At 41.9% G+C, this 14,868-nt stretch overlaps 1 protein-coding gene across 2 annotated transcripts in view; it reads right to left on the minus strand.

Moving 5' to 3' along the window:
- Positions 1-14,868, minus strand: part of LMNTD1 (lamin tail domain containing 1) — a 92,769-nt gene that overhangs the window by 64,586 nt on the left and 13,315 nt on the right. Inside the window, exon 1 of one of the 2 annotated variants that reach the window (XM_060194543.1) lies at positions 7,485-7,548. The exons of the other annotated variant lie outside the window; for it this stretch is intronic. The gene's annotated coding sequence lies outside the window, so the exon portion shown is untranslated. Of the gene's footprint in view, positions 1-7,484; positions 7,549-14,868 lie in introns of those variants that run through there. 2 annotated transcript variants of the gene reach the window in all.

A 14,868-nucleotide genomic window follows, 5' to 3' on the forward strand; every position in this document is an offset into this window, starting at 1 on the left:
ACATGGTAATGTGTGTGCTCTACCAAGTGTGACACTTCCCTCCAACCTCATATATTATTTCTTGTTGGTATGCTTCTAAATTCTGCTTCTAAGACCCCTTCTGTTTCATTGGTTTAATCCCCCCTGCATAACACTGTATTCTATTTACATAACCACTGTTAACTAAGCACCACCCTACCTCCAGGGCATTGGTTTAATCCTCATTGTTTTGCATGCTTTTTCCTTCTCCCCACTCCCTAACCTACGTACATCCTCTTCGGACCTGACTCTTCTGCCTCAGGATATATAAGGACAGGATTGTGTTTAGAGATAGCTTAGATTGCGCTGCATTCCACATGAATAAAGCCTGAACTGTGAACCACTCAGCCATGAGTCCCTGGTCGTCTCTCTCTCCCGCCCGCGAAGCTAGCCCGACAATTTCTCAATTCCAATTATTCAGTTTCATAAAAAGTGTTTCTAAACACTGTACATGGTTAAAAACTGAAAAGGTTTTCTTTAAAAGTAAGTTCATATCAGGACTCTGTCTACCAACATGAATATGAACAATGTAATCATTCATTCTTTACTTAACGAGTTTGCATCAAGTGCTGACCCTATGCCATGCACTAAGACAGACATGAGCAGTGAGTCAGCAAAATTCATCCTCGTGTAGTCGATTTTCAGCTAGGAAGCCAGATCTCCCCTCCCCCCCTTACACACACACACACACACACACACACACACACACACACTGGGTGTAGGCCTGTGAAGATCAGGCTGACACTATTTTAGGCAGTGTGGTCTGGGAAGGGCTTTTAGAGAAAGAATATCCAAGGAAAGACTTGGTGGAATCCATTGTAATAGCCATGATCACGGAACATAATTACATTCCCAACATTTCCTTGACAGCCATAGCATCTAGTCTTTAAGACAAATCAATTTTACTAAAGAGGAAACTGAGGCTCAGGGAGGACAAGTAACTTTTGCCCAGTCACTTACAACTAGTAGCACATTGAGATTGCTTCCATTTTTGCTGGGAAAAGCAAGGATGCAAGGAATAGCTTTGCATGTGTTTACCTGTGTACACATGCAGGGAGTTCTCTTGGACCAGAAGTGGACCAGTTAGGATGGGGCTGGGCAGGGATATCTGATTGTTTGTTTGTTTGTTTGTTTACCAGAGCACTTCTCAGCTCTGGTTTGTGGTGGTTCAGGGGACTGAACCTGGGCCTTAGGAGGCTCAGGCATGAGAGTCTTTGCAGAAACATTACGCTATCTACCCCCTCGGGATATCTGTTCTCTACCAGTGTAAATATATGGTTAAACAGTTTTCCAACTCTATACTCCAAAGCATATGCAAAATGTAAAGGCAAAGATGATGAATTTGGCATAAAGTATAAATATTCTAACTGGCAGGATGTACAACAAACCAAGCTAAAACATCTTGTAAAGCTTTCCACTCCTATCCAGTATATGTAAAATTTAGAACAACAACACAAACAAACAACAACAAAACCCCCAACCCTCCAAGCCCTATGTTTGCCTTCTGTAACTAGCTCATAAAGTAATGAAGAGGTAGAGCCAGCTGGTGGTGCACCTGGTTGAGTGTACTTCCTACCATGCTCAAGGACCTGAGTTTAAGCCTCCAGGTCCCACCTGCAGAGGGAAAGCTTCACACATGGCGAAGCAGGTCTGCAGGTTTCTCTCTGTCTCCTTCTTTCTCACCCCCTTCCTCCCAATTTCTGTCTCTATCCAATAAATAAGTAAATGGAGAGGTCAGAGAACACTTCTGCTTTTGTGGCCTGTCTTAGCCTAAAAAGTTGTTTGGGAGGGTGGACACTTGCCTTCAGGTGGCTCTTCAGGGATGTGCAGCTGGCAGCAGTGGGGCTTAGAGCAGAGGTGCTCTGTTATGTTTTCTGCAGAGGATCTTCCCAGCTGGCAGCAGGCAGGAGAGCTTTCTGGGCAGCCGGCAGCCACTCCAGGGACTCAGATCTGTCCCCTCCTTGCTTGCCCCCCAGAGACAACCTCATTTTGGCAAAATGGATGTTCAAGTAGTCATGAGTGTAAACAACACAAGGATGCCCTTGTTAAGGCTGATCCTATAAAGGTTTGCTAATTCCTCTTTAATATTTTCATTATGGGGCCAGGATATGGTACACTTGGTTGAGCGCCCATGTTATCATGGGCAAGGACTTGTGTTCAAGCCCCTGGTCCCCATCTGTGGGGAGGAAGCTTCACAAATGGCTTCTCCTTCTCTACTTCCATTTTTACCTCTCAGTTTCTGTCTCTAACCAGAATAAATTAAAAATAAAAGAATAAATGATTTATAAAATTTGTTAGAAGAATTTGTCCTGCATGTAAATTCTAAATAACTAGACACTAGCTCAGAACAGCCTGATCCTTCTCAGTGAGGCCTTTGGGCTTAGCAGCTCCAGGACGGTTGGCTTTTCAGGAGACTGCAGTATTGATACAAATGCAGGTGATCATGGGCATTGCTTAACCTTTTATTATGTTAAATGCACCAGCCACCCAGCTAACTCTCAAAACCTTGTGTAGGTTGTAGTTAGCTCTAAAGCTGTGGTGTTTAGCCCCTTGTCTTCTTTTGCTCTAGTGATGGTCAGTGGTCACTGAATTCTTGCCTGTGACAAGTGCCAACATGGAAGGTTCCCAGTGGCCAGGAACTAGGAAGGAGAAGGGAAAGAGATTGTCAGAGTAAGAAGAGAAAGAAGATACTGGGCCTTCCAGGCTGTGTGGAGGCCTCTTCTTTCACACTGAGAGAGATGGGAATCTACCTGAGGGCTCCCCAGGGGACTACTATGGTCTCCTCCAGAGTACAAGGGTCTACCTGAAGGAGAACTCTACAGGACACACTTGGGAGCAAGCAAGCTGGCTGGGGGGATCAGAGGTGATGGCTACTGGGCCTAAGTTGTAGCCTAGGATTAATAACAAATACTGAAATTGTGGGTGTTTTTCAGAGGTGGTATCATTGTGGATAGAACAAATGTGGGATATGAAATAGAGAGAGGACAGCTCTAAGGTTACAGAGGAATTTATTGAGTTGGAGAAAAGCAGGAGGTGGGCTAGGTCTGGGGTTGGAGAAGAGTCCATGGCAGGAATGGAAGATGTTTCTCAGCACCTTGCAAGGACCTGCACACTGAGAGGGGTCAGAAGCTGTGATGTGAGGCAGCAGTTCAGGGAGCTGAGAACTCAGGTCCCCTCGGGGCACAGCCAGCGGATCACCCAACTGCAGGGCTTGGCCAAGCATAGAACAGTAAAGCTGTGGGGAGTCAGTCAATCAGAGAGGCACTGACAAAAACAAAGCATTGTGCTGGTCTGGAACTCCCATGACCTTGAGCACATGGCACCAAGGAAACCATCACTGGCTCTGCACGCACACTTTCCCCTTCCTCTCACTCCTCCCTCTCCCCCTCTGCTCTGGGGTCCAGCCAGTTCCTGGCTGCTTTTGTCCTGCTGCTTGACTTTGTCAGCTTTGAAGCTGGAGTCCCTGCACCAGCCTTTGGTCCTCCAGGCATGTGTCACACAGGCGAGCATCAACCTGGCACCATTCATCCACGTGCTCCTTTTCTAGACTTTGTGCTCTGAAACTGGAGTCTTGCCTCTTACTGTTAAACTCCAGCTGTTGGCTGTAACCCAGCCAAGCTTTAATACTTTCATCTGCTCCTTCTCAACACAGGAGCTTTCTAGTTCTGAGACATTTCACCTCCCCCACTCCCAAGATGTTTACATGCTAATCCCTGGAACCTGGGAAGATGACCTTGCATTTTAGGAGAGAAGTTCAGTCAACTGGAATCCTGCGGGGCTGGAGAAACAACTCACTGGGGAGGACCAGTGAATATCCACACTCACAGTTCAGGTTCAAGCCCCAGAAGCACAAGGGAGCACCATGGCACCTGGGCTTTTGTCCTGTCTCTCTCTTCCCCCACTACCCCCCCCTTCTCTGACAAAGCCAGCAGGAATGGTGAATCATGTATGGGTAAGGTCCTAGCTCTGCAAAAAATAAAATAAGCTGCAATGTGGAAGAGGAGATTATCTTGGAGTATCCAAGGACATCTGACCTAATCACAAGTCCTTTCGAAAGGGCCACAGAAGGAATGAGTGCCAGAGAGAGGACTCTGATGAAAGAAGCAAAACCTGTGTGCTGTGGTTCCAGCTAAGGAGTGCCAGCAGTATTTGGGAACTCTCAGAGACTGGGGAAGGAGCCTCCCTCAAATCTTGAGAGAAGTCAGCTCCCCAACACTTTACTTTTGGCCCAGGGAAACTGGTTGTGGACATCAGACTTCCCAAACTGCAGAAGCTAAGCCTGCAACTGTTTTAAGCCTTGCACTTGGTAGCTGGTGACAGCAGCTCTGGGGAAAGAATTGCTAGGTGAAGGCACAGGCACTTCTTGGTGGTCTGTAGAGCTCTACAGGCCCCTTCCCTTTGCCCAGTGAAACCACCACTACACTTAATGCACCATAACCAGTGGGAAAACTATGAGAACAGCAACTGAGTGGACACTCTGGAAACAGTCCTGAGGTCATACAAAACAAACAAACCCAAACACTTATCAGACACACACACACACACACACACACACACACACACACACACACGTAATTTTATAATGGACTTGGACCCTCTTACCTGTGTGGCTTCATGATTCCAGGCCACATTTTCACTCATCTAGACAGACAGATGGAAAATACCACAGCATCAGAGCTCCCTCTGGTGCCATTGCATCTCCTGTGTGGTGCTGGCGGCTCAAATATGGGTGGCACACATGGTAAGGGGCGCGTCCCATTGAGTGAGCTAGTTCTCCAACCTGAGAGACACTCACAGGAAGGTAAGGCATGATCTCAGCGAGTCAATAGCATCTGAGCCCCCAGGTCAGTGAAACATAGGCTGGACTCTGAGTGCAGCAATAGCCCAGTCTAGTCAGAAATAATTGGGGGCGGGACATCCAAATAAGAAAGCAAGAAGAGCCTATCTCTAATAAGTAATAGTAAGTAATCCACTAAAATCTTATTAGGACTAATAATGGGTTCTGCAAAATGTCAAGGTGTAAGTTCAATATACAAAAGTCAGTTGCACTTTGACCCATTAGGAATGAGCAAATGTCACTCTATACACAGTAATGAACAATTGCTCATTAGTAGTGAACAATCCCAAGTCAACATTAAAACTATCATTTACAAAGACATCAGAAAGAATTTTATATAAATATAAATATAAATATAAATATAAATATAAATATAAATATAAATATAAATATAAATATAAATATAAATATAAATATAAATATAAATATAAATATAAATATATATCCTCCAGGGTTATCACTGGGCTTGATGCCAGTACTCAAAGGGGAGGGGGAAAGGTAGTGTTTTCATCAAATTGCCCTTAGATAGCTAGATATTCACATGTAAAAGAATTGAGCTATAGCTTCACACACACACACACACACACACACACACACACACACACACACACTCATTCAAGATATGTTTGTGGAAGGAAATATAGAGGTAGATCACTGTGACCTTGAGTTAGCCAAAGCCTTCTTTTCCATAACATCAAAAAGTGCAGGTGTTGTACTTCTGCTCAATGCATAGTGTGCTTGCTCTGCCATGGGCATGACCCAGGTATGAGCCTGGCCCCACTACACTGAGGAAGTTTGGTGCTGTGATAAATTTTTTTCTGTCTATATTTGCCTCCATTTTTCTATATGAAAAAGTTAGCCTGGAGCAGTGAAGCACCAGTGAGGATCAAAGTAAAAAGAAAAGTAAAGGCTGGGGTCAGGTGGTGGCACACCTGGTTGAGGGCACACATTATTATGTGTAAGGACCCCAGTTCAAAACCCCAGTCTCCACCTGCAAGGGGGAAGCTTCACAAGTGGTGCAACAGTGGTTCAGGCTCTTTCTCTTTTCCTTTCTCTCTCCCTTCCCCCTTCTCTTTTAAGTTCTCTGTCCTATCAAAATAAAAAATAAAATAAAGAAAGAAAGGGGAAAAAAGGATAAAAGTCTACCAGGAGTGGATGATTCATTGTGTAGGCACCAAACCTCAGTGATGATCTTGGTGGCAATTTAAAAAAAGTTCAGGTGAAAGGGTAGGGGACATGGCTGAAAGGTAGAACAGATACCTTACATACATGAGACCCTGGGTTCATCCATGGTACCACATTATAACAATATAGATCAAAACAGATCAGACAGCATAAATGGCAGAGTCATGCTCTGGTCTGTCTGTATGTCTGTCTGTTGGTCTTTCTCTCTCAGCACAACTTGCAAACAAACAATAAATAGATAAAATTGACTTCATTAAAATTAAAGACTTTTGGGGGCCGGGTGATAGTGGACCAGATTAAGCACACATAGTACAAAGTACAAGGACCAGTGAAAGGATCCCGGTTTGAGCCCCCAGCTCCCCATCTGCAGGGGGGTCGATTCACAGGCGGTGAAGCAGGTCTGCAGGTGTCTTTCTCTCTTCCTCTCTGTCTTCCCCTCTTCTCTCCATTTCTCTCTGTCCTATCCAACAACAATGATGGCCGCCAGGAGCAGTGGATTTGTGATGCAGGCCCAACCCCCAGCAATAACCCTGGAGGTAAAATAAATAAATATTTTAAAAATAACGACTTTTGTGCTTGAAAGACCATCACTGAAACAATGACGACAACCCACAGAATAAAAGAAAATGCTGGGGCCAGGTGGTGGTGCACCTGGTTGAACACACATGTTACAGGTGCAAGGACCTAGGTTCAAGCCCCCAGTCCTCACCTGTAGGGGGAAAGTTTCACAAGTGGTGAAGCAGGGCTGCAGGTGTCTCTCTGTGTTTCTCCCTCTCTGTCATTCCCCTCCCTCTTGATTTCTGGCTATCTTTATCTAATAAATAACAATAATAAAAAAATTAAAAGAAGAGAAATAGCTTACTTTAAAAAAATGCTGTATCTATAAGAACTTGTTTCCAGAACATGTAAATAACTAAACTCTATGATGAGAAGACAAGTAATCTAAATAAAATGAGCAAATATTTGAACAAAAATTTCTCTGAAGATGAAATACAAATGACCAGTAAGCAGACAGAAAGATGCCCAATGTCTTCAGTCATTAGAGAAATAAAATGATAATAATAATAAAAGCAAAAACCACCAAAGGTACCAGTGCATTCACACTAGGAAGGTCATAATTGAAAAGGCAATTGCTTGTGGACAAATTATAAGCTTCACACATTGTGGGAATGTAAAATGGTGAAGCACTGGCAAATATTTTGACAGCTTCTTGTGAGTCCTCGATTACACATTCTTTATACTCACAGCAAATGATACTTTACAGTTCTAAACAAACCTGTACACAAATGTTCACAGCAGCATTAGTCACATCATGCAAAGAGTAGAAACAAGTGCCATAAAATGATGAATGCGCCCATTTAGGCAATGGGCTATAACTAGCAATCCAGAGGAATGGAGCATGAATGTGCCACAGTATGGACCAACTTGAAAACATTATACTCACTGAGAGAGGTCACTCACAAAGACCCACAATTTACATGACCCTATTGATGCAAACCATCCAGGAAACAGGTCTGGGGTTGGCTCCAGCAAGACTGAGGAGAGGAAATGAGGAACAAATGCTAGCAGCTATGAGGTTTCTTTGAGGGAGTGATGTCAACATTCTAAAGCTGCATTGTGATGACTGCACAACTTGGGATGTACTAAGAGTTATTTCTACTGTGTTGGGAGCTGGAGGAGGGACTTCTGGGAAGTAATTAGAGTAATTGCAGTTAGGTTAGGTCATACAGTTATAGCCTTTATGAAGGAATTAGTGTCCTTAGAAGGCAATGATGAGACTAGGACACATGTGTTCTCTCACATTGTCTCATTCTCTCCCTTCTTCTCCTTATCCTCCTCCTCCCTCTCCTCCTCCTCCCCCTCCCCCTCCTCCTCCTTCTTCTTTTCTTCTTCTTCTTCTTCTTCTTCTTCTTCTTCTTCTTCTTCTTCTTCTTCTTCTCTCTCTCTCTCACTCTCTCTCTCTCTCTCTCCCTCCCTCCCTCACTCCCCCCTTCCTCATGAGGAATAGAGTCCTTACTAGAAACTCAATTTCATTGATACCCTGGACCTGAACTTCTCAGCTTCCAGAACAGTCAGAAGTCAGTGTGTGTTGTTACTGAAGCCATCCCATCTAGGATGTTTCCTTACCACAGTCAGAGTAGACCAAGACAACTTAGTACTTCAGTACTAGAGGCGCCAGAGAACACACATCAGCTTTCTCTCCCTAAAATAACTTTCCTCTTTCCTTCAAAAGCTATGTAAGCAGAAAACCTATCTTTGGATCTCCTTTCTGCTGCTTCAGAAAATAGAAGCACTGAGAAACAGTTTCTTGAGTGTTTTTAATTTGAGTCAAGGCCACCCTGGTGGAGTAATTCTATTCAGGTGTCACAGCTCTCATGTTCTGTCTGCTGTCCTCAAACCAGAGCTCTCAAGACTCTGTCTCCCAATGTGCCATTTGGTTGTGCCAGGACTATCATGCAGCCTCAAGACCACAGCTCAGTGCACATTTAATTAGCCTTGCACTGCTCTGTGCCATAGAAATATCACTCAAGATCACAGCCTGCAGGGAGGTTAATATTCCCTCCAGAACAGGCTTCTCAAGAGTCTCTTATTCTCATGAATTAGACAGAAAACAATCAGATGGAAACAGCTATTTGTGATCAGAATCAGACAGTAAGTCATAATGGGAGGTGCAGGGGGAATCCCCACAAACACACACTTTATTGGGGGCTGGGGCAGTGGCTTACAGTACAGTTATCTATACATAAGTTCAATCCCTCATCTCTCTGTAAAGGGGGGAATCTTTCTAAAACTGGATGTCTGAGTTGACTCCTGCATGACAAGGAGGAGCCAGCATGCAGGGTATGGGGGACAGACATTTCAGGGAGGGAGGCCAGAGAGCAGAGACTTTGAAGAGGGTAACAGATGACCAATGTGGTAGAGAAGCAAAGGAACAGGATGGCACAGAAAGAAGAGAAGTCAGAGGACCCAGTTGTAGAGCACTAAACAGTAAAACAGAGGACCTGATGTAAGCATTCACTCTTAATCACAAGAATAATGCTGCAGAAGGCTGTAGCTGATTCTACTTTCCATCTCGGGCCAGATTGTACCACATGCATTTTTATTTTTAAGTCAATAACTGCCAATAGGATTTGAAGGACTATGTTGGAGCCATGACTGACTAATCAATCTTTACCTGGATGCCTTATTACCCCTGGTAATCAAATAAAATTAAGGCTTGTGCTAACAAGGCTACAGGGTTAGAAGGGTTTGTAGAGGCTGTGGTGAAAAAATGACACAAAATCTGTGTGTTAACAAGTGGAGGTGCCACATGGTCAGCTGATCACACATGCCTGGGATTCAGGGAAGGGTCTCAGTTGGACACAGAATAAGTCTTCTGGGCACAGCTGACACTCAAGCCTATGGACTGAATGGCAGTACATGGAGAGAATGAATGTGGACAGACAGTCTTGTATGAATAGAATGGGAGAACTTTATACAACATATTTCAGATAAAGGACTAATAATGAACTCGGTAAACTTAGCAACAAAAAACAAGCAGTTGCATTAGAAAATGGGGTGGGCATCTTGGATGGAGCTTGAAGAAATCATGTTAAATGAGATAAGTCAGAAACAGAAGGATGAATATGGGATGATCTCACTCTCAGGCAGAAGTTGAAAAACAAGACCAGAAGAGAAAACACAAGTAGAATGTGAACTGGAGTTGGTGTATTTCACCAAAGTAAAAGACTATGGGGTGGGTGGGGGGAGAATACAGGTCCAAAAAGGATGACAGTTGGGGTTGTATGATATATGGAAAACTGAGAAATGTTATGCATATACAAACTATTGTTTTTACTGATGAATGTAAAACATTAATTCTCCAAAAAAGAACTAAAAAAAATGGGGTGGGGACACTTACAAAAACTTCACTGAGAAAGAAGTCTAGAGGGACAACAGACACATGAGAAAGGGCCCAAACTCACTGATTATCAGAGAAATGCCAATAAAGATAACAACGAGAGACCACTTTACACCTGTGAGAACATCACACATCAGAAAGGACAGAAATCACTATTTTTTTTTAGCCCACCTGCATTTTAGTTATCAAATCCAAGCAAAAATTACTAAAGTCATGGGTCCCTTGGAACATACCTATAATAGACTCCGTAGCTCTGGACATCCTAAGATCCCTACTATCATCTGTTCTGTTCCTACTTTTGATTACTGTTTATTAAACATTTTCTCCTGCTTTATATCTTACTGCCTTTCAGCCACCAAGTTGTGGGTGCACCTGAACTCGTTGGGCAGATGAATTTACCTATGTGTCCTGGAACCTCACCTCTCCAGACACCTACCCCACTAGATATATTAAAACAGGATGGGGGTATCTATCCACCTTCCAACACCCATGTCAAGTAGAGAAGCAATTGCAGAAGCCAGACCTTCTACCTTCTGCACCCCAAAAAGAATTTTGGTCCATACTCTCATTAGGTATAAATGATAGGGAAAGATGACTAGAGGGCTCTGAACTCCAACTATGTCAGGACCCAGAGAGAGAAGAGGAAGAAAGAAAAGACATTTGGAAGTACTAATAGGTGTAGTTGTGACTTAGAAAAGAAGAAAAGGTGGGGCTACAGAGCAGCAGAAGCTGTGTTTCTCTCCTCTCCTCTCCTGGGTCAACTAGGAATACCAAAGGAAATCATTTTTGACTACATCTAGCTCGTGGACAGAGAGAAGCCTAAGGAGAGATTAAGTGGCTTTTAACAGTCCAAGAGTTTACCAGTTGAGACACCATCTCCAGTCTGTTTCACCAACAAAAAGACAGCTGAAGGGAGGACAGGACTCCTCTAAGACTCACCAAATGCAACTATGAGTCTCCATTGCTACTGCCCTCAGAAGCTGGAGCAGCAGGGGGGAGGCCCTGTGCTGACACCAGGGAACAGAGAACTAACCAGGAAACTCAGGAGAAGATCTATACCTCCTTGGCCTGTGAGGTGAGCCTGTGAGAATCTCTTTGCATAACCACTGGATTATCTCTCCCTCACCCTGCTTTATTTCTTGGTCAGGAGTGAGGGATTAAGACGTATACTTATATTTTAAAAGCCCTCAGGGTCCTATAGGCTACAGGGAAGAAAAAGAGCAAAAGAGACTTTTAAAGCCTCTGAGCTCCAACTCAGGGATTAAAATAATATTGAAATAACTGTCAATTTCCACAACCGTGAACCCTTTAATTACCTTACTTAGACACAAGTCAATTCAGGCAAGAGTGATCAGTAATTTGAAAAGTACTGAGAGAGGGACCTCATAACATACTATATAGAATGGTTAAAACAACAATAAGAAATATTGGAGAAATGAACCAGGACAAGAGTCCAGCTAAAAGCCCCCCAAAGGTTGAAGTGCTGACAAAATTATGAGGTCAACATCCAAGCACTAGTTAAGGAAATAATCACATGACTGAAAAAGAATTTGATAGAATTGTCATCAGAAATGCAGAAACAACAAATGAGACTCTGAAAGAAAACACTAATTATTAGGTTATTAGAGAACTGAAAGCTGAAATAGCTTAGCTAAGAATAAAACTAGCTGAACAAGCTAAAACACTATCAGAACAGGGGAACAAAATAGTTGAACTCAGGAAAACAGTAGAGGGGAGAGAGAATAGCATAAATGAGGCTTAAGACAGAATTAGCAAGATCGAGGATGAATTAGAGACAACTGAAAAAGAAGTAAGAGCTCAAAAAGAGACTATGAGTTACTAATAACAACAACAGAGACCTATGGGATGAATGCAAAAGAAATAATATTAGCATTATTTGCTTACCAGAGGAAGAAAGAGAGAGAGTGGAAAAAAGCATGCTTCAGGACATAATAGCTGAGAACTTCTCTAGTCCAGACAACATCAAAGACATAAAGGTTCAAGAAGCCCAAAGGGTCCGAAACAGAATTCACCCAGACTTAAAGACACCAAGACCCATCTTATTTAGAATGGAAAGGAATAAGGATAAAGAAAGGATCATGAAGACAGCAAGAGAAAAACAAAGAGTCACCTACAGAGGAAAACCCATAAGATCAGCAGCAGACTTCACACAAACACTATAGGCCAGAAGAGAATGGCAAGATATCTATCAAGTGCTCAATGAGAAAGGCTTTCAACCAAGACTACTATATCCTGCTAGACTGTCATTCAGACTAGATAGAGGCATCAAAACCTTCTCAGACAAGCAACAGTTGAAAGAATCAACTACCACCAAGCCTTCGCTGAAAGAAGTTCTGAAACATCTATAAGTAGACAGACCACCATAAATATGCCATATATCAGAACACTCTAAAACTCTATAAGAATGGTGATAGGATATCTTAAATCTTTGATATGAATAAATGTCAGTGACCTGAATTCACCTACTAAAAGGCACAGAGTAAGGGAGATGGACCAGAAAACACAACTCAACAATATATTGTCTACAGGAAACCCACCTCACTCAACCAGACAAACACAGACTCAAAGTGAAAGGATGGAAAACTACCATACAAGCCAATGGCCCACTAAAAAGGGCAAGAACAGCTATTCTTACATCTGACAAAACAGACTTTAAAGTAAATAAAATTAAAAAAAGATAGGGATGGACATTACTTAATACTCAGAGGATCAGTCAATTAAAAGGATTTAACAAATATTAACATCTATGCACCCAATGAGAAGCCATCTAAATACATCAAACATCTACCGAAAGAGCTACAGCAATATATTAATAGCAACACAGTCATAATAGGGGAATTCAATACCCCACCCTCTCAACTTGACAGATCATTCAGACAGCAAATCAATAAAGATATGAGAGCTAAATGAGGAGATAGATAAACTAGAACTATTGGACATTTTCAGAGTCATTCATCCCAAGAAAATGGAACACATATTCTACTCAAGTCCACCTGGGTCGTTCTCAAGGATAGACCATATGTTAGGCCACAAAGACAGCATCAGTAAATTCAAGAGCATTGAAATCATCCCAAGCATCTTCTCATACCACAGTGGAATTAAACTAACACTTCACAATCAACAAAAGATTAGTAATAGTCCCCAAATGTGGAAGCTCAACAGTACACTACTTAACAACTACTGGGTCAAAGAGGAAATAAAGGAAGAAATCAAAATGTTTCAAAAGTTTAATGAAAATGAAGACACAAGCTATCAAAATATTTGGGACACAGCTAAGGCAGTACTGAGAAGGAAGTTCATAGCCATACAAGCACACATTAGGAAATAAGAAAAAGCACAAATAAACAACCTGACTGCATATCTTAATGACGAAGAAGAAGGAGGAGGAGGAGGAGGAGGAGGAGGAGGAGAAGGAAGAGAAGGAGAAGGAGGAGAAGGAGGAAGAGGAGGAGGAGGAGGAGAAGAAGAAGAAGAAGGAGAAGAAGAAAGGAACCTAAAGCAATCAAAAGGACAGAAATAACTAAAATAGGGCAGAAATCAAAAACATTGAAAATAAGAAAACTATACAAAAGATCAACGAAAGTAAATGTTGGTTCTTTGAAAGAGTGAACAAAATAAAAAAACTTTAGCCAGACTCACAAAACAAAAAGGGAGCAGATCCAAATAAACTGGATAGTAAATGAAAGAGGAGATATCACAACAGACATTGCAGAAATTCAACATATCATGCAAGGCGTCTATGAACAACCATATGCCACCAAGCTAGAAAACCTGGAAGAAATGGGCGGTTTCCTAGATACCTACCAACTTCCAAAATTAAATAAAGAGGAACTAGATAATATGAACAGGTCCACCACAGCCAAAAAATTGAAATAGTTATCAAAAACCATCCTGAGAATAAAAGTAATGGACCAGATGGTTTTACAAATTAATTCTACAAAACCTTCAAAGAAGAACTAATATCTCTACTTTTAAAAGTCTTCCAGAAGATTGAAGACACTGGAATACTCCCTTCCAGCTTCTATGAAGCCAACATCACTTTGATACCAAAAGAAGAAAGGGACACAACCAAAAAAAAAAAAAAAAACAGTCCAATATCTCTGATGAACATAGATGCTAAAATATTGAACAAAATTCTAGCCAACCAGATACAGCAGTATATTAAAAAGATTGTTCATCATGACCAAGTGGGATTTATCCCAGGGATGCAATGTTGGTTTAATATACATAAATCAATCAACATGATTCACCACATCAATAAAAGCAAGATGAAAAACCACATGGTCATATCAATAGATGCAGAGAAAGCACCTCTGACAAAATACAACATCCCTTTATGATCAAAATACTACAAAAAATGGGAATAGATGGAAAATTCCTGAAGATAGTGGAGTCTATATATAGCAAACCTACAGCCAACATCATACTCAATGGTGAAAAACTGGAAGCATTTCCCCTCAGATCAGGTACTATAGACAGGGCTGCCCACTATTACCATTACTATTCAACATAGTGTAGGAAGATCTTGCCCTAACAATCAGGTAGGAGCAAGGAATTAAAGGGATACTGACTGGAAGAGAAGAAGTCAAACTCTACCTATTTGCAGATGACATGATAGTATACATAGAAAAACCTAAGGAATCCAGCAAGAAGCTTTTGGATATTATCAGGCAATACAGTAAGGTGTCAGGCTACAAAATTAGCATTCAAAATTAAGTGGCATTCCTCTATGCAAACACTAAATTAGAAGAAGTTGAAATCCAGAAATCAATTCCTTTTAGTATAGCAACAAAAACAATAAAATATCTAGGAATAAACCTAACCAAAGAAGTGAAAGACTTGTATACTGAAAATTATGAGTCACTACTCAAGGAAATTGAAAAAGACACAAAGAGATGGAAAGATA

The sequence above is a fragment of the Erinaceus europaeus genome, chromosome 7, assembly GCF_950295315.1.
Source record: "Erinaceus europaeus chromosome 7, mEriEur2.1, whole genome shotgun sequence".
Taxonomy (NCBI): domain Eukaryota; kingdom Metazoa; phylum Chordata; class Mammalia; order Eulipotyphla; family Erinaceidae; genus Erinaceus; species Erinaceus europaeus.